The sequence below is a fragment of the Schistocerca cancellata genome, chromosome 8 (genome assembly GCF_023864275.1).
Source record: "Schistocerca cancellata isolate TAMUIC-IGC-003103 chromosome 8, iqSchCanc2.1, whole genome shotgun sequence".
Lineage (NCBI taxonomy): Eukaryota > Metazoa > Arthropoda > Insecta > Orthoptera > Acrididae > Schistocerca > Schistocerca cancellata.
In genome coordinates this window covers 532,663,537-532,690,801 of record NC_064633.1, presented here as the reverse complement: position 1 = coordinate 532,690,801, position 27,265 = coordinate 532,663,537, and the positions used below count along the sequence as shown (strand labels likewise).

Sequence of the window (27,265 nt, the reverse complement as noted above, 5' to 3'; positions counted from 1 at the left end):
TAGCAGTCTTTTTCAAACGAATTTTGCACTATTAAGAAAACTTGAATAGAATTTTTTGTGTTTATGTCACACAAAATTTCGCGATTATTGGGACTTCAGCTAAAGAGCAAGTTTTTTCAAGAACAAGGGCTACTGGGATGTTAATATTCAGTTGTGTGACAAGAACGGACACTACAGAAAGTATACAAAACAAATAAAATTTCCTCTTAAATAAGTTCTTTTAGCAGACGAAGAAAATATCTGTGATCTCACTCGGCGGCCATCTTGCAATGGATCCATCTCTTTACTTACAATTTGCTGTCCGCACAGCAGCTAGTTGCACTGTGGGGCTATGTGCACCATCCGATGCTGCGACTATTGACAGCACATTGCTCGCAGTTCACTGGTCTGCGGCCAGGTGGCATTGTTGTATGTGGTTTGATGCTTCACTACTAGATGTTGAGCTCAGTGCCCCTGTTGTTCGCAGCTTGCCACTTGATGTCATTGCAGTCACGATCTATTGTGGTCCTTCTGCATTGCCCTAATTCCTTATATGTTTTACTGTAGGGACTTGTGGAATCACCTTGCTGCCCACTACTCTTTTACTTGATTTCTCCACACACCTGTGTGATGTCACTCAATAATTGTGCCACCATTGTTGGAGCCAAAGTATACATTCCAGTTCATGATTCCACGTAAAGTCAACCAATTTTAACCGTTCAAAAAACAATTTTGGCCCTAAAATCACCAAAGTTCACTTCCCTGATATGTTCGTGATGAAAATTTGAACATGTTGACCACATATGTCTTTCTTTTGCACTGGACTTTCACAGTTTCTCTTGTGAATTTTAATGTTCACACTTTTAGGCACTGTTCAATGAACTTGCTCCCACTATTTGATATTGTAAAAACAAGTTTACTCACAGTATGTCAAGTACTACTGCATTGTACAGTCCAAATGATATTGTTCATTCCTTTGATTTTTGACTTTCAAAATTATATAGTATCACAGTCTCTCGAGTTTAATATTCATTATTATTTGACCCAAAGATCAGGTCCTAGGCACAGTAGCCAAGGTGAAACACTCCTGATTAAATTCTGTCAATGATTAATAACTGAATAGCTGCTTGAGTTCTAATTTTTATGTGACTGTGACCTTATATATAAGTGCTAATCAGGTTTAGCTGTTTTTGGAGTCATTTCAAATCAGAATTCTGCTGCTCAGCAGTCTTGAACACAACAGTGAGTGATGTATGCAATAATTAGTGTTGAGATTAAAACACTATTTGAGCAATATATTCTAGTTAGACACGATGTGTGGCAAACACAACTTTCATCTTCTAATTACTGTTAATCTCAACACAGGTCAGTACTTTGGTATATTGTCACTTGCTGTAACAGTAGGTAACACAAACACAGTCCTCCATGCAATCCAGATTGTTGTCTGTGCACTTGATGCAGAACACGAATTTTCGACACGCCCTGCAATTTTTTAATTTCAAAATTATGTTGTATCACAGCTTAATCATTACATTAATATGTCAGCACAAAAATTGAAGTACCAATTTTTAACATTAATTACACAAGGAGGCCAACGAAACCTATATAATTTGACAGGCACTTTGCCATAGATATGCACAAAGAAAAAAATTGTATTTGTAAGTAGCCATTAAGAGTGGTAAAAATAAATATATGCTTTATGGACCTTGGGGAGGCTCGCATACCTCAGCGATACAGATAGCCGCACTGTAGGTGCAACCACAATGGACAGGTATCTGTTGAGAGGCCAGACAAACATGTGGTTCCTGAAGAGGGGCATCAGACTTTTCAGTAGTTGCATGGGCAACAGTCTGGATGATTGACTGCTCTGACTTTGTAACATTAACCAAAATGGCCTTGCTGTGCTGGTGCTGCGAACAGCTGAAAGCAAGGGCAAACTACAGCCATCCTGAGGTCATGCAGCTTTACTGTATGGTTAAATGATGATGTCATCCTCCTGGGTAAAATATTCCAGAGGTAAAATAGTCCCCCATTTGGATCTCTGGGTGGGGACTACTCAGGAGGACCACATTATCAAGAGAAAGAAACTGGTGTTCTATGGATCAGAGCCTGGAATATCAGATCCCTTAATCGAGCAGGTTGTTGTTGTTGTGGTCTTCAGTCCTGAGACTGGTTTGATGCAGCTCTCCACGGTACTCTATCCTGTGCAATTTCATCCTCTCCCAGTACCTACTGCAGCCTACATCCTTTGGAATCTGCTTAGTGTATTCATCTCTTGGTCTCCCTGTACGATTTTTATCCTCCATGCTGCCCGCCAGTACTAAATTGGTGATCCCTTGATGCCTCAGAACATGTCCTACCAACCGATCCCTTCTTCTAGTCAAGTTGTGCCACAAACTCCTCTTCTCCCCAATTCTGTTCAATACCTCCTCATTAGTTATGTGATCTACCCATCTAATCTTCAGCATTCTTCTCTAGCACCACATTTCGAAAGCTTCTATTCTCTTCTTGTCTAAACTATTTATCGTCCATGTTTCACTTCGATAAATGGCTACACTCCATACAAATACTTTCAGAAACGACTTCCTGACACTTAAATCTATACTCAATGTTAACAAATTTCTCTTCTTCAGAAACGCTTTCCTTGCCATTACCAGTCTACGTTTTATATCCTCTCTACTTCGACCATCATCAGTTATTTTGCTCCCCAAATAGCAAAACTCCTTTACTACTTTAAGTGTCTCATTTCCTAATCTAATTCCCTCAGCATCACCCGACTTAATTCGACTACATTCCATTATCCTCGTTTTGCTTTTCTTGATGTTCATCTTATATCCTCCTTTCAAGACACTGTCCATTCCGTTCAACTGCTCTTCCAAGTCCTTTGCTGTCTCTGACAGAATTACAATGTCATCAGCGAACCTCAAAGTTTTTATTTTTTCTCCATGGATTTTAATACCTACTCCAAACTTTGCTTTTGTTTTCTTTACTGCTTGCTCAATATACAGATTGAATAGCATCGGGGATAGGCTATAACCCTGTCTCACTCCCTTCCCAACCACTGCTTCCCTCGACTCTTATAACTGCCATCTGGTTTCTGTACAAGTTGTAAATAGCCTTTTGCTCCCTGTATTTTACCCCTGCCACCTTCAGAATTTGAAAGAGAGTAATCCAGTCAACATTGTCAAAAGCTTTCTCTAAGTCTACAAATGCTAGAAATGTAGGTTTGCCTTTCCTTAATCTTTCTTCTAAGATAAGTCGTAGGGTCAGTATTGCCTCACGTGTTCCTACATTTCTACGGAATCCAACTGATCTTCCCCGAGGTCGGGTTCTACCAGTTTTTCCATTTGTCTGTAAAGAATGCGTGTTAGTGTTTTTCAGCTGTGACTTATTAAACTGATAGTTCGGTAATTTTCACATCTGTCAACAGCTGCTTTCTTTGGGATTGGAATTATTATATTCTTCTTGAAGTCTGAGAGAATTTCACCTGTCTCATACGTCTTGCTCACCAGATGATGGAGTTTTGTCAGGACTGGCTCTGCCAAGGCTGTCAGTAGTTCTAATGGACTGTTGTCTACTCCTGGGGCCTTGTTTCGACTTAGGTCTTTCAGTGCTTTGTCAAACTCTTCACGCAGTATCATATCTCCCATTTCATCTTCATGTACCTCCTCTTCCAGTTCCACAATATTGTCCTCAAGAACATCACCCTTATATAGGCCCTTTATATACTCCTTCCACCTTTCTGCTTTCCCTTCTTTGCTTAGAACTAGGTTTCCATCAAAGCTCTTGATATTCATGCAAGTGGTTCTCTTTTCTCCAAAGGTCTCTTTAATTTTTCTGTAGGCAATATCTATCTTACCCCTCATGAGATGAGCCTCTACATCCGTACACTTGTCCTCTAGCCATCCCTGCTTAGCCATTTTGCACTTCCTGTCGATCTCATTTTTGAGACATTTGTATTCCTTTTTGAGAGATGAAATAGTGGAGGCAGCAGACGATCAAGTAGGTACAAAGACTAGGTCTAGTAGAAATCCTTGAGTAACACAAGGGATATTGAATTTAATTGATGAAAGGAGAAAATATAAAAATGCACTAACTAAGGCAAGACGTATGAGACTGGTGAAATACCCTCAGACATCAGTTCCAATTCCAAAGAAAGCAGTTTCTGACAGGTGTGAAAATCACCGAACTATCAGTTTAATAAGTCATGGTTGCAAAATGTAACATGGATTCTTTACAGATGAATGGAAATACTGGTAGAAGCCAACCTCATGGAAGATCAGTTTGGATTCCGCAGAAATGTTGGAACACGCAAGGCAGTACTGACCCTACAACTTATCTTAGAAGATAGATCAAGGAAGGACAATCCTACGCTTCTAGCATTTGTTGACTTAGAGAAAAATTTTGACAATGTTGACTGGAATACTATCTTTCAAATTCTGGTAGAAATGACACACAAAATTAACAACTTTTCGTGAAATCGCATTACAGGGATATCCATGTTTACGTGGCTCATTTGCAGTAACACACACATACCGAATAGCTACAATGCAGCAACAGCTGGGTTGATAATGTTGTCAGCTGTGGAAATCAAAATATCGCAGTAACAAAGTATATAATTTTTGATTTACTCATTTTGAATAGCACTAACTTCTGTCTTCCCTCATTACGTAGAAACAAAATTTGTCTTAGGCTATGCCTAGAAGGAAATGCTGATGGGTCACAGTGAAAGATACAAAGCTAGCCAGACAAAATTTTTGTGAGCAAATGATATTGCAAATGTTGTATTTAATGGTACATATAAATGTCTACTTAAGGTAATTCTACAAATTTTAACAGTTACAATTGTGGTTTGATGGATTTATAGTGCAGATTTTGTAATGCAAAACATTTTGCATCAGAGTTTACCATACATGATAGATCAGCATTCACATTGTGAATTCATAAGGGAAAAGAGAACTTGCCAGTGTTAACACAAAATTTATTTTTTGATGAACTTTTTCAAGGTCGCAGTTCAAATGATCCAAGAATTCAAGAGAAATCAAAGAATTATCTCAATAGTATTTATAGCTACAATCAGCCTTTACTATGGTCAGTTTTGATGCCAAAATTTCACACCCAGTTTTGTGTGGAGTGTATTACATACGACATTTTTCTATCATAGATTAGGTCCAATGACTTCTACATGTGGTTGTTCCCTATGTTATATGGAATTATATTTTTATGAAATTGATGCTGCTGTTTGCTACAAACTGAATGATCGAACAGATCAATCATGCAATAATAATAAGAATGTAAAGTATGAAATTGCTGTTGAATTAGAATGCGATAATTATTTTGTGCATTCTTTCACTGTGATGAAAGATTACTGTGCAAGAGTTCAAAATGAAAATAGAGAAATTTGTATGGTTACACGGTTAATAAAAATCTAGGCTTGTGGCATTACAATGATGCAGCTCAAACTGATGCAGTCTCTATTTTTGCCATAATTGACGATGAGCCACCGTTAGACAGAAATACTTTGCCTTCTTTAACAACAAAAGCAATCAATTACTGACAAAATTGTCTAATTGCATAGATAAAAAATCTACTCACCAAGCGGCGGCAGAACACATACATAAAAAACAGTTGTAATTGGCAAGCTTTCAGAGCCAATGGTTCCTTCTTCAGGCAGAAGGGTTAATGGGGAAGTAAGTAGGGTACAGAAAAAGGACTGGATTTGTCTAGGGAGAGGGGTAGATTTCGGGAAAGTCACCCAGAACCGATGGTCAGTGGAGACTTACTGTATGGGATGAGAGGGAAAGACTGATTGTTGGGAACTGCACTGAACACATTTGAAAACCTGAGAGCTTAAAGGTGGTTGCTTGGAGGGGGATTTCCTATGATCTATAAGTGTTTAGCTCCTCATTGGGTTTAGATATTTTGATGATATCTTTGCCATATAGACTCATAGTGAGGCTGACCTGCTAAAATTCCTGAGAACTCTGATACCGTCTCCCAATTAAATTTCACATGGCCCTATTCCGAAAACCATGCCAGTTTCCTTGACGTTGATTTCGTCGTCACCGAAGACCAGCTACACACTTCTGTCCATGTTAAACCTACCAATAAACAACAATACTTATATTTTGACATTTCCATGTCAAATGTTCTCTCCCATACAGCCTTGTCATCCATGACAAACATGTTTATTCAGATGCAGACTTTTTACAGAAATACACCACAATTTTCACCTCAGCCTTCACTGTACGTAATTACCCCATCAGCCTAGTTAAAAAGCCGATTTCTCAGGCCATCACACCCAATCCTGGTACTGATGATCCCACCACAAAACAGCTTTGTAACACACCACTGGTGACTCAGTATTATCCTGGTCTAGAATATGTTAATCAGCTACTTCGACAGGGCCATGACTTCTTAAAATCATGCCCTGAAATGAGATCCATTGTGTCTGAAATTTAGCCCACCACACCTAGAATGGATTTCTGGCACCTTCTCAAACTCTGAAATGTTGTTGTCAGACCCTACTACACTCCTTCTGCACCCATCTCCCTACCCTACAGCTCCTATCCCTGTGACCATCTCCGCTGCAAGACTTGCCATATGCACCCTCCTACTGCTACCTATAATAGCACTGTAACTGGAAAAACATATACAGGGTTATTACAAATGATTGAAGCGATTTCACAGCTCTACAATAACTTTATTATTTGAGATATTTTCAAAATGCTTTGCACACACCTACAAAAACTCAAAAAGTTTTTTTAGGCATTCACAAATGTTCGATATGTGCCCCTTTAGTGATTCGGCAGACATCAAGCCAATAATCAAGTTCCTCCCACACTCGGCACAGCATGTCCCCATCAATGAGTTCGAAAGCATCATTGATGCGAGCTCGCAGTTCTGGCACGTTTCTTGGTAGAGGATGTTTAAACACTGAATCTTTCACTAACCCCACAGAAAGAAATAGCATGGGGTTAAGTCGGGAGAGCGTGGAGGTCATGACATGAATTGCTGATCATGATCTCCACCACGACCGATCCATCGGTTTTCCAATCTCCTGTTTAAGAAATGCCGAACATCATGATGGAAGTGCGGTGGAGCACCATCCTGTTGAAAGATGAAGTCGGCGCTGTCAGTCTCCAGTTGTGGCATGAGCCAATTTTCTGCGGGCTACGCGTGAAACTTGCCCGCACGCGTTCAACCGTTTCTTCGCTCACTGCAGGCCGACCCGTTGATTTCCCCTGACAGAGGCATCCAGAAGCTTTAAACTGCGCATACCATCGCCGAATGGAGTTAGCAGTTGATGGATCTTTGTTGAACTTCGTCCTGAAGTGTCGTTGCACTGTTATGACTGACTGATATGAGTGCATTTCAAGCACGACATACGCTTTCTTGGCTTCTGTCGCCATTTTGTCTCACTGCGCTCTCGAGCGCTCTGGCGGCAGAAACCTGAAGTGCGGCTTCAGCCGAACAAAACTTTGAGTTTTTCTACGTATATGTAGTGTGTCATGACCATATGTCAATGAATGGAGCTACAGTGAATTTATGAAATCGCTTCAATCATTTGTAATAGCCCTGTACTATCAAAGGGAAAGCCACCTGCATAACGACATGTCATATACCAGCTATTATGTAAACACTGTTGGGCCTTCTACATCGGCAGGACTACCACCAAATTGTCAATGGATGAATGGGCATAAGCAGAGGGTGTATACTAGCAACTTGCAATATCCTGTTGGAGAGCATGCTCTACAACATGACATTCGTGACTTCAGCACCTGTTTCACCACACGCGCCATCTGGATTTTTCCCCTAGACACCAGTTCCTCAAAACTCCGCAGGTGGGAACTAGCCCTTAGTTTTTACCACCTACCTGTCCTTAATTTATGTTAATTTCTCCCATTTCGGCATTTCTTCACTGTAACTACTCTTTGCTTCATTCCGATTTAGTTTTCTACATCTTTCATTGTCTTTTCCACCTCTGTTACATACAATGCACTTAGCTTTCCACTCTTATCAACTCATGCATGATGTTTAAGTAGTAATGTCTGTCTGCATATTACACTGTCTTCCACCTTTAAGCTCTCAGGTTTTCAAATCTGTCCGGTGCAGTCCCCAACAATCAGTCTTTCCTTCTCATCCCATACAGTAAGTCTCCCCTGACCCGTGGTTCTGTGTGGCTTTCCCGAAATCTACCCCTTTCCGTAGATATCTCCAGTCATTTTTCTTCCTTCCCCGTCAACCCTTCTGCCTGAAGAAGGAGCAATTGGCTCTGAAAGCTTGCCAGTTATCTTTTATGTGTATGTTCTGCTGCTGCCTGGTGAGTAGATTTTTTTTTTTTTTATCTTTGTGTTTTTTCAAAAACTCTGCTATGGTCAAAAACATCTTGGTTATAGATTCATCATTGGATTCATTAGAACATCTATTAGTATTTCCTTATGGAGATACTGAGTGGCATGTTAATTTGTTCAATAATGCACCAAATGCATTCGCTGTGAGACAGCCTAGAAATGAAGTTACTCTCTCACAATATGCATGCTGTTGCTTTGCAACTAGAGCATAATGTTTAGGTAACACTAAGAACCTGCATATGAATAAATCCCAGTTGATTACATGGAAAAGTTTGACTAGCTTTACTTTATAAATGCAACTGGTCGAATTTTGATCACAGGCAATACTAATATTCGTTATTATTTGATCCAAAGAACAGGTCCTAGGCAAGGTGGCCAAAATGAAACTCTCCCAATTAAGTTCTGTGAATTTTTAATAACTGAACAGCAACCTGAGTTCTAATTTTTATGTGACCGTGACCTAACAGATTAGTGATATTGGGTTTAGCTATTTTGTGAGACATTTCTAATCAGAATGCTGCTACTCAACCATATTAAACACAATGGTTAGGGTTTTTTGCAATAACCAGTGTTAAGATATTTTACTCTGTTTGAGCAGTATATTGTGATTTACTTTTATCTTCTAATAAGGGTTAATCCCAACACAGGTCAATACTTTGGTCTGTATTAGATGCTGTAACAATACTTAGCACATGCAGTTGCCACTGCAGTCCACTGTGTGGCCAGTGCACTTATGTGAAAGACAGATTTTCAGCACTCTATAAATTTTTTGAACATTCATTAGTAACATTATTTGTCACAATTTGGTGCAATGTATTACTGAGGATCAACCTGCAGTGATAGGACCACTCTCAGCTGATATGACATCACGGGATACTTCCCCCCATCATTCCAACCACAATATGCTCACTGACCAATGGCTACATCCAGACTGCTATCACATTCATTCACTTAGCACTGACAGTGCTTGATAATCAATTCTGTCTACCATCAACCTGTGTGAGGCAAAATGTGTTACTCTCTTAAATAAGTGGCCAGAGCCCTCTTGCAACCTGTCATCGTCACAGTGCAAATCAAATTTTAATTCACAATTTTAAAATCACAACTGATGCTTGACCAGAGCCCTCTTGCAACCTCTGTCATCATCACAGTGCAAATCAAAATTTTATTCACAATTTTAAAATCACAACTGATGCACATACTTTGGCTCTGTTTGAGCAAAACACAAAACATATATATAAGATTAGGGCTAATAACACTGATGGCCATATGTCCTGTTCACTGCCAGAACATCACACAATTCACAGCAGTTCACGTCATGCCCAGTATCAAACTGCATTCTTATTTGCACCTTTAATTAAAATCACCAAAACTTCTGTTTCGTTGCTCAAAAGCAGCATAAACACTGTGGCAGTCCAGAATGAAAACAGTTTGTTTAAGATAGTGAATTGTAAATAGTGCAGCACTTGACACCAACCGCTGCTAGCAAGGAGGGAAGGAGCAGAATATGTAAAGAAACACCAATAACCATGGAAGCTGCTTTATAAATAAAAGCGAACTGGGGTAGGTGTAATTTTTTTTAATCAGACTGCAGTGAGCTCAAGGCAGATAACCTATAGTAACAAATGTTAACAGCTGCTGCGGAAGATGGCCATGCAATCAAACATATTAGTGTGTGGGCATTTGTGGTCATCACATAGCCACACTTCAACTTCCTTGGTTCTTACTTTAATTGTGAACTGTGATGAAAGATCTTCTCTGGCACCTGCCTTGAGTTTAACATTAGATCAAAGTGGTATGTACTTTCATTTATATTTATTTAATGTAAGGTAGCCTACACACTAGGAAAAATTCCTTTCCTGTAATAATGTGTTTGATTTGATTTGACTAATTTTATTTTATTTTATTTCATGTTCCATAGGTCCAACTGTGTTGAGTTCACAAGGATGCGGAACAAATCAGTTTTTTACAAATACAATAATATAATCTTATAGCATATACAGACATGTACATATTTATATAAGAATTTATACAGTAATTTCTTTGAGTGGCAATACAGAAAAAAGAAGATACATATTTTCTTAGGATCATTGAAGCACTACAGAAAAACAGATACAGAGCACAAACGGTTACACAGCTCAAGTTAAATTATATTCTTAGTGACATTATGTCATCTTGTATTTTATAAGATTACAATCTAACAATTTATTTATTTAAAAAATCCATCTAGACTATAAAAAGCTTTTTTTTAGCAGAAATATTTTAATGCTGTCAGAAACTTTCTCTTGTTATGAGTCTCTGTCTTAATTTCAGGAGTAAGAGCATTGAAAAGTTTTGTTCTAGTGTAGTGGACCCCCTTTCATACCAAGCTCACATCTATGCACACTGTGTATGTCATTCTTCCTCTGTGTGTTATACTCATGATAATTACTGTTTGGTTGAAACATCTCTATATTTTTACAGACCAAACACATGAGAGAAAAAATATATTGGCATGTAGTTATGTATATTTTAAGTTTTTGAAAGCTGTTTATATATAAGTCTCTTGGGCGCAATCCACTTATAACTCTTTAAAAGTTTGCATCTGAGCAATAAACACTTTCCCCAAAAAAATAAAACCATATCCAATGAGTGAGTGAAAATAGCCATAGTATGCCACTTTTGCAGTTTTAGGTTCAACACATGTAGTGACAACCTAAGCTTCTTACAGAGATATTTTATATGTGAAGACCAGTTCATTTTCTTGAAAATGTGAATTCCAAGAAATGTTGTTTCCATTCTTTCTATTGGCTGATTACCACATGTCAGACTTATTTCTCTCTCTTTTTCTGTTTTTGTACAGAACTTAATAAAACTGGTCTTACTAGAATTTGATGGGAGATGATTCACCTTGAACCAATTAAGCACATCTGAGAGTATGTGATAATGGATCTCTCAAGATTACTGTCTGTTCTACTGCTCATAAAAATTGTGGTATCATCAGCAAATAAAGTAAATTTACATGGCAGGCTTGTTCATGATGGTAGATCATTTATAAAAATTAAGAATAATAGTGGTCCAAGAATTGAGCCCTGAGACACTCCACACTAATGTAACTCTATTGAGAATGTGCAGAAACATCACATACTCTACCTGAGCAATTCAAGACAACTTTTTGTTTCCTGTCTTGGAGATACAACTGTAACCAGTTACCTGTAACACCACTTATTTCTTCTAATTTTGCTTTTTGCAAGAGAATCTGGTGATCATCACAGTCAATTGCTTTAGACAGATCACAGAAGACACCAATTGCTAGCATTTTCTCATTAATGGTTACTAGGACTTCATTTGCAAGTGCATAAATTGCATTTTCTGGTGAACGACACTTTTGACAGCCAAATTGATGTTTCGCTGAGAACTCCATTTTTCACGAGATGATCAGTAATTCTTAGATGTATTAGTTTTTCTAGAATTTGAGAGGAAACTGTCAGCAGAGAGATAGGTCAATAGTTAGTTAATTCAGTTTTATCAAGCTTTTTGTATAGGGGCTTCACAATGACATACTTAAGCCTACTGGGAACAACACCTTTATGAAGGGAAGCATTGAAAATATAACAGAGAATGTCCATTATCCACATGCAAGACAAGAATATTTCAGTAAATTATTAGAAGTATTATCAACTCCTGCAGAGTCATCAACTTTGGGCTTGCAACCAGTTTGTTGAGTTACTGATAGGAAGTGTTTATTAAAATCCTCAGCCACATTTTTTGGGTTATCTATTAGGGTTCCTTTATACCTGATTTTATTTACATCTTCTCTGCTTGTTGTTTCTCTTCCTGTTTCTTTTTTTACACTGCTCCAAATTGTTTTTATTTTATTATTAGAATTATCTATTTTCTTCTCATAATAAAGGGCTTTTGATTTCTATATTAGTTTCTTTAAAGTTTTACAGTATAATCTATAGTGTTCCCATTTTTCTACATTTTTAGATAATATTGTTCCAGCATAACTTTCCCTTTTGGTGTTACGTGACTGTTTTATGCCTTTTGTAATCCAAGGCTTACTTACAGAATTGGAAGCACTGTTTCTGATCCATTTCTTTGGAAATATTTCTTCAAAAAGAGCACAGGATTCTTTATAAAACAGTTAAATTTAGTATCAATATTATCAAGGCTACATACTGAAGACCATCTTTGTTCATTACTCATATGAACTTCCATTGAGCAAATTTTTTGTTAAACAGATTAACATTAATAAAGAGTGAGAATTTGTCCATCATGATCTTAAAACCCCCTTATAACCTGCCAGACAGTATAATTCTGATGTCTGCTTACATCTAAAAACATGTTATCTATTATAGTTTGGGACTTTGATATAATTATTGTTGAAAATTTTATTACTGATATCAGATTATATAAGATCATTACAATCTCAAAGTCAATTTCATTCTTATTTTCTGTCAAAAAGTTTATATTAAAATTGCCTAAAACTACAATATCCTTTGGATTTGCATGTAACCCTGACAGCAGGAGTTCCAATATATGTAGAAAAGTTTTTATGTCACCTGAAGGTACTGTAGACAGCCAGCACTGTTATTATCTAGAAATTAGTTATTGTTTCAGTTGCACATGCCTCAAATTTTTGTTCCATATGGTATTTCTTAATATCTATAGCTTTGTATGCTACACTATCCTACTCCACCTTTGTCTTTACTTTCCCTACAGTAGTTTGTTACTTAACTATAACTTTTAGATGGCAAGGTGCATTGATCAGTAACATGGTGCTCAGTTAAGCACAAAATCTGAGCATTATTTATAAATCCTTTTGATTAATGTTAATAAAAAGTTGATCTGTTTTGCTTAGGAGGCCTCTTATATTTTGAAGAAAGAACAAGATGCATTCCTCTTGCTTTTTTATTCTACACTGGTCAAAACAATAAGGGCATCAATTGAGATATCTAGGCTGTGACGTATTGTCATCAGCAGAATGAACTAAAATGGTTCGACATCTTTCTGTCAGTTCTATGGAGTGCAGTCAACAACATTACAGTCACCAAGAAAGTGTTAATAATGGAAAGTTGCCGCAGAGGGGATTGGTGTTTACTCTACCAAATGAATTACACAAGCATTTGGGTTCAGATAGTGTAGTGAGCATTTAGTACAATGCAACAACAATGTATCTTACCCAGAGCTATGGCATGGAGAGCCAGAGGACAGTTGGGAGAGCCAGAGGACATTTGGAAGCAGGACAAACACAGAAGGTGGTGCCTGCAGCTATTGGAGTGTCCCAAAGTGTAATATCCAGGACCTGGACATGATTTCAGACAACAGGAACCATTAAAAGAAGGCAAGGCCAAGGTTGTACGGGTAACATCAGCAAGAGATGACCATTATCTCTGGTTAACAGCCCGTTGAGACAGGAGGCCTCTGTCAAGACAGGAGGCCGAATGCAACTCAGCTGCAGCACACCCTCCAGGCAGCAACAGGATGTGCAATATCAACACAAAGAGTCTGAAATTGCCTTTGGGAATGTGACCTCTGTGCATGGAGGCCTATGATGTGGTCCCATTAAATTCACAACACTGTTTAGCCTGCAGAAACTGGGCGAAGAAACATCAGGATTGGAGTCGTAATGAGTGGTGCTGTGTGCTGTTCACAGCTGAGTCAAGATTTTGTGTTCAGCCAGACAATTGTTGTTCCCTTATCTGGAGAACACATGGAACTTGGAACAGTCCTACTTATGTGCATGAAACATCACCATATCATGATGGTGGACGAATGGTGTGGGCAGGAGTCAGTATTGGTGCACATACGAACCTCTACGCCGTTCAGAATGGTGCTTTGACTGTTCAGAGGTAGAGTGATGGGATCCATTGACTTTTTGTTGTGCCTTACGCTAGTGCCATGGGAGATGGGTTCCTTCTGGTGAACGATAACAGTCGTCCCCACAGAGCTGCAGTGGTGGACAATGTGCTTGAAGTTGAGGAAATTGAATGGATGGAGTGGCCAGCTTGTTCACCCGACTTAAAACCGATTGAGCATGTCCGGGATGCACTTGGCAGATGCATTGCAGACAGACCAGCACCTCCCACAGTGGTTGCAGAGCTGGATATTGCACACATGGAAGAATGGCCAAATATCTCTCAAGAGGTGATTGAGAATATCATACTGTCCATTCCACGCAGATGTGCGGCTGTACTGGCTGTCCGAGGTGATCACACACCATATTAGAGGGCAACGAGAATGACTGTTTTGCTGTTATGGTAGCCCCATGGGGCCTCCCTCTACATAAATGCCATATAAAACTCAAGTAAAGATCTATGACAGCAAAATATTGTACTATATCACACACAAATTACAATTATAACTGATATATGAGTAAAATACGTTACCATATGATGTGTATAATATCTCACATGATCCCTTAATTGTTTTGAGCATTGTATTAGTGACAGTTGCCTTCTTTTATTTCTTTGTTTGTTGTCACCAGTGTTGATGTACTGTGTTGTGATATTGTCCGAAAAATGGGCTGAGGAAGTACAACACTGACTACTGTAAGTAATGTAGCTGACAGGTGCATAGTTGCATTTCACAGTTGTTTACTTTCACTGTTTGCAACCCCCCAATAACAAACAGTGCCAGCGCACTTTTGTTTCAACATTCCATAAGCCTCATTAATAGTTTGCAGGCAAACCTCCACATACTGATACAATAGTTTACTATTTAACATCTACGAGCAGTAAAAACCTAACCACAAAGTTCACAGTCCTTGAAGAATAGAAAGGTACATAAGGAGCAGACACTGTCATTGTTTTAACACACAACCTAATTGTGTAACACATATTTCATGGATGCATTGTTATCGTTCTAACCAACACAGGATCCTTGTCTCAAACTCGGCCGTGGACTGACTGACTCATGGCCAAAACTTGGGCCCTTATATATCCTCACAATAATAGGTACTGAGACTACACATTGTTCAAAGTTAAATTTATAGAAATTACTATTAAAATTTAACTCATTAAATTAACTGGGTCATTGAAAAGCAATTGTGTAACACATATTTCATGGATGCATTGTTATCGTTCTAACCAACACAGATTCCTTGTCTGAAACTCGGCCGTGGACTGACTGACTCATGGCCAAAACTTGGGCCCTTATATATCCTCACAATAATAGGTACTGAGACTACACATTGTTCAAAGTTAAATTTACAGAAATTACAATTAAAATTTAACTCATTAAATTAACTGGGTCATTGAAAAGCTGGTTCTTTTTAACAGTTTCTTCTACTACAAGGGTTAAGACGAAGTATTTGTTTAAATCATGAAATTAACCTATATAGTTACACAAACAATACTTTTGACAAAACTGTTAGTTACTTTGGAATTAATTAAGGGCTGGCTTTGCTAACATGGTTTCGAAATAAATACTTAAAGATTACTATTAGTTGTTCCCCCAAATGTTTATAATTAATACAGAATTTATATTTGTTTATACGTCAACAATAGAACTTAAGTTCTGAAAAATTACTGATTTCACTCTGTAACAAAAGATACTAACTAGGAATAGTCAAAATAAATTATAAAATCAATTACATGCATAACACTAAGCATAAAATTAGATCTGGTGTTATATTTTTCGAAACAGAGGGTCAACCTTTCTCTTTTATGAAAATGCAGATTATATTCACGTATGCTAATGGTAATTGGTTAAAAGTGAAAAAATGAATTTAAGGAGGCAGGTAGCACAACAAAAAGGGAAGTAAAAATATCCTGGCTTGCTTTGTCACATCACCCCTTCATTGGATAGACCAGATAGATATTGCAAATAGCTAACAGGCAATTCAATGACCACAAGTGATCCCAGGCAGTGGGTTAAAAACCTACACACAGAAAGATGTTACATACGAAATCTTATCAAAACTACAGTACATTATTTTTCAAATTCATACTTATGTGAACTGGCCATATGAAAATTCCCATACAACATATTTACGTACAGTACATATTGTACATTTGCACAAAATATCCACAATTAGGCATCTTCATCATAAGTGATGTCCTTTTTGGGTAAACAAAGATTACATTTTAAAATGCACATCACTTTATACGAGTCTTATCTTGCTTAACAAAAAATTAATCCCCATGAGTAGCAAAAAAGTTACATTACACTGCGCATTGCTGTTCACTTTTTAGACAGAAAATTTCACTTCCTCAATGTTTAGTATTTTTCACAAGCACATTCACACTTTTAATGAACTTTAAGCTTGTAAAATTGACACGTTCCATATCCTGTGATACTGTCACAACATGGATCACTGGAACAAGAGATAAATAAATAAATAAAAAATAAATAAATAAATCTTACACATTCTCTCACCAAGTAGTCCATGCCATCAACAACTCCAAGTGGCAGTTACTAAGGAAATACACTGCTATCAGTTCCCTTGGTGGTGGTTCTCCTCCAACACAGTACACGAAAAAGTAAGATAAAATACGCTACTTTAGTGCACTTACTTTTACTTCTAATTTAAGTATTAGAAAAAATGTTGCTCACTAAAAATGATAGTCATTACTTCATAAATGGATACATTAAAAAGTTCTCATAATATTAGAATAATTAGCACTAAAACTGACTATAGTATGAAAGGTGGTGACTAGAAAAAATTTTAAAATTAAGTACACATTACACTACAAAACATTACTGCAAGTCATAACTCTCTGAAACTGGTAAAAATTGAAAGATTTGGGTCTCTCTTCCACATGCAAAGTAGCCAAAACTCAAGATGTGCAGTAGCATAGATTTACTAAACATTGCGTTATGAAAAAAATAGTCACCACCACATTGTATTGTATTGTATGTATTGTATAATAACCGGGGACCTAGAAATGACAGAGAGGCTCAGTCCCTGCCGCAGCCGCAGCCGCAGTGGTCCACAACCCCACGACGACTACCGCAGTCCACTTCACCCCTCCGCCGCCCCACACCGAACCCAGGGTTACTGTGCGGTTCGGCCCACGGTGGACCCCCCCCCCCCCCTGGGAACATCTCACACCAGACAAGTGTAACCCCTTTGTTTGCGTGGTAGAGTGATGGTGGTGTACGTGTACATGGAGAACTTGTTTGCGCAGCAATCGCCGACATAGTGTAACTGAGGCGGAATAAGGGGAACCAGCCCGCATTCGCCGAGGCAGATGGAAAACCACCTAAAAACTATCCACAGACTGGCCGGTTCACCGGACCTCGACACAAATCCGCCAGGTGGATTCATGCCGGGGACCAGGCACTCCTTCCTGCCCGGAAAGCCATGCGTTAGACCGCACGGCCAACCGGGCGGGCCTCACCACCACATACTAAATTACTATTCAAATCAAAATTAAGGGGATGGAAGTTGTACCAAATCATTGCCCCACTTCTCTACTCAACTCTGAGCACTGCTCTCATTCAAACAGAAAATTAAATCCTCACAAAATCACAAAATGTTACGAAATAGTTGACTTGTCAGAATCAGTTAATCAGCAATGTATCCCAGTATTACCACTTTAAGCTCATAATTCCTCAGAAAACAAATAGAAGTTTTCAGATAACATATAGATCCAATGATGCAGCGTTATATGACTTGTACCTCACTAAAATTTTGCTCTTTCTGTTAAACTCTCATTCCCAGCTGCAGTGTCATGAATTACACAATATACGCAGTACCCAATGTTCCCTAGTTCAAAATTAGATCATCAATACAGCTACACCACATTCCTTGGTATACAGTTATCTTTTTCATTCCTCAATCTTGTCTGTCAGCTCCATTATTTTACTTACATTTTTTACCTTGTTAGCTTGTGGAGTACATTCTCAAAAAATATCCATACCGCAGAGACAGGCTCCCTAACCATTAAGACCCTAACATTATTAATTTTTTTATTATTTCATTATTTTCTTCATTATCTAATAAATAAACACCTGCTCTGTTTATCCCTTGCAACATTGACTCTACTGAAAAACACACCACAGTAACACATCTTTATGCTGAGGCAAACTTAACACTCATTACCGATGAGACAAAATTATCACTTAGAAAAACTATTATTTGCTTGACATTCTAGCCTGAAGGGTGATATACATACAACTCTTGCTTATTCTTTCCGCATATTACTCCAGGCAACTATGTCTAAAGTTGGAATTCCTTAATGTCAGAAAAGGCTGTGCCAGTACGCAGACAGATATCTCCATATATTGATTCCACACAACACAAGCACTTCTATTATACCACAGTTAATATTAAGTTCTCATATTCAAGATGGTTCATACTGCATATTGCCATTGCTGCTACACCCATGAGCTGATTACTTCAGATGTTAATTATCCTCCACATATGCTGACACCGTTCATTTTCTGTTTACCTTACCTCTTTGCCTTCCATCCTCTTATGATTCTATTACTTATAACTAGCACAACATTTTGAATTCCATGATGTCAGGGTGGCTGTGCCAGCAGCCGACTCAGCGGCCATCATGCTCGTGTCGCGGCACTGCTCCGCCGGGAGCTGTAGGCCGGCCCCACAATGCTTCTTCCTCACTGGCATAGCTAAGATCGCAGTGGCAACAAGCGCCTGCTATCCAGCAGCTGAATCTGCGGCCCTCGCCTCAGTAAGTTTCCCGCATGTGTCGGGAGCCGAGACGACTGCCCGCGGTAGCGAGCCGAAGAGTGGCCTGCCGCTGGCTGGCTGCAGACCCTGCTTTGGCCTCAGAGGGTTGAACCAATGACCCACCATGGACTGGAATGCTGGCGCCCCGTCTATTGCTGTGTGTAGCCCGGTGGTGTGACACATGTTGCCGTCCAGGAGAGCTGCTACACTTGAATGAATCTCATTAGAAAATGGCCCCTATTTATACTCGGCTGTGCGCCTCTGTTTTGTCAAGTGTGCTGCTTTGCATCATGTATGCATAACACTTAGGTTGGCCAGTGGCCCCCTTCTGCCTGTGACTTGTGCCATGAAAACTGCTGTGTGTGCCCTCTCCGGCAGTACTACACACCTGTGGCCTCTGCCTTTGTAACTGCTGGTATGCATAGCCCACTGCAATCCGGCTCGCACCTGGCTGCAACTTATGCTCAGAATATCACACAAAACTAACTTTCCCTGTCCTAAACAGCAGTGCCGCTACATTATCCCCCTCTTTAGAAAGACCCAGTCCCTGGGTTGACCCTTAACTAGCTCTTAACTTGTTTGGGTCGGCACCAGTGGCATATTTCCTTACTACTAGAAAACTTAAATGTGGTCTAGTGCCCTCTTAAAACCATGACATGAAACAGTACGTAAAAATTCCTTACTGGACGGCCACTGCTGAATCAACCCCTTAACTACTTGTCTCACACGCTCGATATCCAATCCACTGGGTCTTGGAATTAGCTCTCCACCTGATCAGAAGGAAAACAACACATAACAAAGTTAAGGCTGCAATGACACTTGGCACAGAGGTGCTCAAAATGATCGGTCTTTGTCGTTGCCTTTCCCTATACTGAGGGACATGTTGCACAAACTGTTTGGCTGATATGCACCCCTCTTGCTCTAAAATGAACTGGTTTGTGGATCTCACCAGACCTGGCTCCAGAGTTTGATTTAACAAGGTCAGATTCTGCATTGGCAAAAACCCTAAAGTGGCTTCTAGTCAGTACAGCTGTGGCTGTGTAACATTTAATTGCGTGACTCTTGAAATTGATGCTGGCAGGTGGAAGGTTGATCCTATTATATTACACATAGTTCCACTAATTAAAATTCCACTCCCCTCGAGCTCTATACGTTTCGCTTCCCTGCTCAAATCAACTTGCTACTACTATCAAATTCTCGTAGGTGGAGAAGATCCAATGCATCCCGACCCATTGCAAGCTCAATTTTGGCTCCACAATGTCCCTTGGACAGTCTTCCTTTTCCCTTGGCTAAAAATAACTGCACTGTGCACGTATCCCATATTTGTAGCTTCACAGATTTTCCTCCAACATTCACTATTTTTGATCCAAACCCCACACCGATTGTGTGACCACTTTCATCCGTAAATTTACATTATATGAACTGGTGCAATAAACACGACTTTCCTGGCCCAGCACTGTAGATAACGAAAAATTTAAACAGGAAATCGTATGACTCTGACATCGTTCAACACATATTTATTACGACTTCGCCTCAAAATTTACTCCTACACATTTATTTCTCCAGAACTGTGTTTGATTTCTCCTCCAACAACACTCCACATATGACAGATGCTACACTTCCCTTTTCAGTGACCTGAGGACAGGGATCATCATCACTCTTCCTCCCTCTTCAAAAGACTCCTGCCCCTAGCAGGCTCACAATACTCAAAAACACAGATAAAATACAATGTCTAATTAATCTATGCAAACCCAATGATACATAACAAGAAAACAAAAAGAACTACAAATACTCTACTATTTTCTAGATCGCAAAGCATACGGTACTTCATGCTGTACTCTATTTTCCTGGTTTTCTCTGTGCTTAGCACCTCTCCTCACTCTCTCTTACTTCCTCTTTCCTTCCTGTGACATGCCTGGAATCACATCCGGGCTACCCTGAAATGGCCGTAACCGCCCAATGTGTACTATCTTTGTTCTAGTTGGCAGCTGAAGCTTAATATTAACGGGGGATGTGGTTTCAGCAACTTGGTATGGCTTTTGATACCTCGTGAGGAACTTCTTCGTTTTCCCTTTTTGCATGTAGGGGTGGACAGCATTACCCATTGCCCCACCATATACTGCAGTAAACTTCCTTTCCACTTTACTGTGTCTTCCTGCCTTTCCAAAGCCTTTGTATTCACCTTTTGTATTCGTTTCCTAACATCCCGAATTGTTCTCACAAATTGACGTACAGATTCACCAGTCCTTCCTTTCTGTAGCTTCACTAAATCAAATAGCGACGGCATTTTTCACCCGTACACTACCTCATATGGAGACAAACCGGTATTTGTATGGACTTTGGCATTGTATCCGCATACAATATACTTCAAATACTCGTTGCACTGATGGTGATGAGAATCCACATAAAAACTCAGCATCTTCCCGATTGTTTGTGTACCCATTCTGTCCTTCCGTTCACCTGTGGATGCAACGTGCTCGTCCTCAACTTCTTTACGTTGAGCAATTTACACAGTTCCTTTATTAAATCTGACATGAAGTTGGTCCCTTGGTCAGTAATTATTGTCTCTGGTACACCAAACTTCAAAATCCAGTTGTTTACTAATGCTTGTGTGACCATTGCCGCCTGTTGCTTTGGCATAGCCTCCATCTCCACATACCTCGAAAAATTATCTATTATTGTCAGAACGAATCTGTTCCCCAATGGAGTTTGTCTTAAAGGTCCTAAGACATCAGTCCCCAGCAAAGAGAATGGACATGTTGCTTCTGGTAATTGTTGTAGCTGTCTCTGTTTCCGACTCAAATCTGCTCTCTGCGCACATGGTATACAATTCTTGACATACTGATCCACATTGCCTTTCCTACCTCTCTACCAATACCTTGTAACCTCCCCCTCACTTATCGACCTTAATGACAGTGCAAAAATTAAACCGTGTGTACCTAATGGAAATTTGGGAAAAGCAATCGTCACCGAAGTTAATTTGTCGGTAAAGAGGGAGGAAAGGGTTACAGCTAAATGAAAGGAAAAATGCTAATGAAACTGGTGGAAATTAATTTTGAAAAGACGTAAAGTTAATAAAGAAAGTAAATGTGCGGCCGTTACGTTAACAATTAACTAGCGGTAATTAGATATTTGAGATTTGGGGGAAATTACGGTCACCAGTCCTAAGGACAATTACTATACTAACTGAAAAAGAAAGGTTATTACACATATAATTAGCACTAGAAGCGTGGCAACTGAAGGTCGACACGTGCAGTGTGAAAACTGAAAGTTTGTCAGAAGCAATAAATTTCGTTACAGTCTGACTTAATTTAGCAAAAGAATTAATAAAACAGGAAAATCGAAAGTTAATTTAGTGACTGAAGTTAATAGTGAGCTTTCTTTCTGAAGCACATCGAAATTCAGTAAAATACGGTTAGTCTTGGACTACCTCAACAATCATTTCAAAAGCTACTTGAATCTACGCAATTTAGAAATAAGAGATTTAACTTTGAACTTGAATTAAATGATTCTGAACAATTAACAATAGTAAAATTTAGTACGTACCAAGCTGAGCTGCAGTCACAGGTAAGCTAAAATATGGTAACAAAACTCGCACTCATAATTTGTGCTTGTGTAATCTAAATTTTGTAGCCAGCTATAAATACTTTAACTGAACTTTGAAATTAAAGCAGTGAAATAGAATATTACTTTAATGCTGGCGCTTGAATTCCAATGACACTCTGGTTCATTCCGGAAAAGGAAGGGACCCTGCTTGGTAATGCAGTTGGGACAATGAGCAACAAAGGTTCATGCTACGTTGCTGTAATTTTGTGATTTGAACAGTTTGAAATGCTGAGGTCTGCCATACAGTTCTAAAACTTTACGTGCGTCCAGTCTTCCTTGTTGGTTGATTGAAGGTTTGAAGCCGTCGATCGAGGAGGTGGCGACAGTCACTCATTGTCGGCCGTCGCTGTTGCAGAAGCTGGATGTTGGCGCGCCTTCTTCTCGACACGGTCACCAGACGAAACGGGCTCTTGATGTGCGCCAGCTAATGCTTCCCGTCCGCGACACCATGTCAGAAACTATCATCGCAAGTCGAGCGCAATTACATGCTGCCAAACCCCGAAAGCGCGGCAACTCGCGGGAGCTTCACACAACACACCTGCTCCACTCGCTACCCCAGCCAGACTCCCCCTCTGCTCAGCCCGCGCTCCACGCGGCAGAGTTCACACTACCAAAGATCCTACACACTGTGATTCTTCACACGACCTATCGACGTAATCGTTCGATAGCAGTCTTCCCTAGGCAAGACCCAGTGTAAAAATACAAATAATATTTACGAAACAAACCAATTATACATCGACATAAATGCATAAATATATATATACAAACAGTAAAACAATTACAATATATAAAGAGACAGAAATGTCATATCTTGAGGTAACAAAGCAAGGAAAAAAATTATAGTACAATAGATGGAAATAGGAGGATATGCATTTCCGGCGTTACAACCTTTCCGCCACTCTCCTATTCGTCGCTGTACATCCTGTATGACCGGATAACATGCGATCATGTGCTTCCTTTAAACGCTTGTCCCTCAGTTTCACTGGCACTACTACCCTTGGCCCTAACTTTGTTTCCCTGCACAGAAGATTGTCATACATATTAAATTGTGGCTATGTCCGGTACAATTTACAATCATTGTCAGCATCTTGTAATTCTTGCCATACTGCTAGGTCATAACCTATGACTTCTACTTTTGTCACCTTAGGTCCAGCACTATTTCTAATTTATATTAATGATTTCCCACAAAGTATAAAGCATGGGCACACAATATTGTTTGCAGATGACTTTAATGTGCTAATCAATGACACATCACATGTAGATCTAAGAGAAAAAGCAGAAGAAACACTAAAAAGTGTATATGAGTGGGCAGCTAACAACAAAGTCACTATTAATATTAAGAGAACAAGTGCTATGAACTTTTCCATAAACAAACAACCATATTATAATAACCTGAAGTTATGTAATGAAACCATACAATGGGTGGAAAGCACAAAATTTCTTGACATGCAAGTGGATAGTCAGCTGAAGTGGGAAGACCATGTAAAAGTACTTCGTAACAGAATCTCTAAGGCATGCTATACCCTCAGAGTTCTTACTTCAGCATGCAATATTTCATGTATTAGATCAGTATACTTTGTGTATCTCCATTCTGTTATTAGTTATGGGATAATATTCTGGGGAGTGAACAGGAAAAATATCGAAGCTATATTCAAATTGCAGAAAAGAGCAGTACATATAATGACCAAGAGTGGCATCATGGCTCACTGTGTTGAATTTTGTAAAATTCTGGAAATCTTAACTGTCCCATGTGAATATATTTTTCAGAATGTTATGTACATTAAAAAAAAATATCGGACACTATGTTAACATTGGTTCTGTACATGGTTACGAAACTAGGAACTGCAATAATCTGCATATGGATAGAAAAAATAAGGTTAAAACGCAATAGAGTCTGCTGTACAATGCTACCAAATTATATAATAAATTACCACAAAACATAAAAGGCATAAAGACAATCTCCTCCTTCACAGAAAAACTAAAAAAAAATTTACAAAATAAAAGTTACTATACAGTAATGGAGTACTTGAATTAAAAAAGGTTACTTAAAATCTGAAAGTTCTGTGTTAAACTATATGGAGAAATAATAATTATATAAGGCCGAAAAATGAAATTAGATTATAAGAAAATTTCACTGTCAACTATTATGTAAGAAACAAATTTAAACTGTAAAATTGTCTATTATTCAATGACAAAATCCATACAATGTAAATTGTTTCATGGATTAATAAAGAAATCAAATCAAATATAGTTACACAAACAATACTTTTGATAAAACCATTAATTACTTTGGAACTTTTTTTCAAATAGAGCCAAATAATTACTTTAAGATTATTAGAAATTCATCTTCCAAATGTTAATAATTATTACAGAGTTTATATTTATTTATATGTCAACAATAGAATTTAAGTTATTAAACAATTACTGATTTCACTCTATAACAAAAGATACTAACTAGGAATAGTCAAAATAAATTATAAAATCAATTATATACATAAAACTAAGCACAAAATTAGATCTGGTGTTATATTCTTTAAAACTGAGGGCCAACCTTTCTCTTTTATGAAAATACAGATTATAAGCATGTATGTTAATAGTAATTAGTTAAAAGTGAAAAAATGTATTTAAGGAGGCAGATGGCAAAACAAGGGGAAGTAAACATATCCCTGCTTGCTTCGTCACATCACCCCCTCATTGGATTGACCAGATAGATATTGCAGATAGGTAACTGAGCAATTCAGTGACCACAAGTGACCCCAGACAGTGGGTTAAAAATGTACGCAAAAAATATTACATAAGAAATCTTATCAAAAGTACAGTACATATATTTTTCAAATTCATACTTATATGAATTGGCCATATGAAAATCCCCATACAACATATTTACATTCAGTGTATTATATATTTCCACAGAATATCCACAAGTTATACTTTTAACAGAAATTTATGCATCTTCATCATAAATGATGACCTTTTTGGGTAAACGAAGATTACATTTAAAGATACATTTTATACAAGTGCTGTCTTGTTTCAAATAATAAATCCTCATGGGTTGCAATAGACAGAAAATTTCACTTGCTCAATTTTAGTATTTTTTACAAGCACTTTCACACTTTTAATGGTCTTTAACACACTTTCTCACAAAGCTGTCCATGCCTTCAACAGGGCCAAGTAGTAGTAAGCAAGGAAATGCACTGCGATCAGTTCCCTTGGAGGTGGTTCTCCTCCGCCACAGTACATGAAAAAATGAGACTAAATACTCTACTTTAGTACCCTTACTTTTACTTCTAACTTAAGTATAAGGAAAAAAAAATGTTAACGCTAATGGCAAATGATAGCCATTACATCACAAATAAATACAGAGTTCTCATAACATTACAATAATTAGCACTAAATTTGACTATAGTACAAAAGGTGTGGACTAGAAAAATTTTTAAATCAAGTACACATTACACTACAGTACATTAAAAACAAAGATTCCATGACTTACCAAACGGGAAAGTGCTGGTGATTTGCAGTTTGGTAAGTCATGGAATCTTTGTTTTTAATATATTTTTCCCATGTGGAATGTTTCTTTCTATTTTATTTACACTACAGTACATTACTCTAAGTCATAACTCTGTTTCAAACTGGCTAAACTTGAAAGATTTGGGTTTCTTTTCCATTTGCAAAATAGGAAAACTCAAGATATGCAGTAGCATAGATTTACTAATCATTACATTATGAAAAAAGAATAGTCACCATCACATAACTTAATTATTACTCAAATCAAAATTAAAGGGGAAGGAAGTTGTACCAAATCATAGCCCTACTTCTTTACTCAACTCTAAGCCTGCTCTCATTCAAAAAGAAAATTACGTCTTCACAAAACGCTACCAAATAGTTGACCTGTCAGAATATTCACATCAGTTTAGCATCATAGTTAATAAGCAAACTTAGTGTTCTTCGTTCCAGTATTACCACCTTAAGTTCATAATTCCTCAGAATACAAATAGATGTTTTCAAATAACCTATAGATCCAATGATGCAGCATTACATGACTTGTAAATATTGCTCTTTCTGTTAATCTCTCATTTCAGCTGCAGTGTTATGAATTGCACAATATAAACAGTACCAAATGTTGCCTAGTTTACAATTAGATCATCAATATAGTTATACCACATTTGTATGTGTACAGTTATTTTTTTCAATTCTCAATCGTGTCTGTCAGCACCATTATTTCAGTTACATTTCATACCTCATTAACTAGTGGAGTGCATTCTCAAAATATATCCCTACTGCAGGGACAGGCTCCCTAACCATTAAGACCCTAACATTATTCATTAGTTTATTGTTTCCTTATTGCTTCATTATCTAATAAATAAACACCTGCTCTGCTTATCTAATGTAAAATTGACTCTACAAAAAAACACTCCACAATAACAGAGCCTTATGCTAAGACTAACTAACTCTCATTACTGATCAGACAAAATTATCTCTTAGAAAAACTATTATTTCACTGTATTCCATCACATTGCTTAAGATTCTAGCCTGAAGGGTGATATACATACAAACCTTGCTTATTCTTTCCACATACATTACTCCAGGCAACTATGTTTAACGCTGTGATTCCTTAATGTTAGAAAAGGCTGTACCATGGCACACTTCTATGGGTAGATAGTTATCTACATATACTGATTGCACAGAACACAAACACTTCTAT

At 38.2% G+C, this 27,265-nt stretch overlaps 1 protein-coding gene across 1 annotated transcript in view; it reads left to right on the top strand.

Moving 5' to 3' along the window:
* Window positions 1–27,265, top strand: part of LOC126095671 (uncharacterized) — a 220,540-nt gene that overhangs the window by 113,375 nt on the left and 79,900 nt on the right. The window lies entirely within an intron of this gene.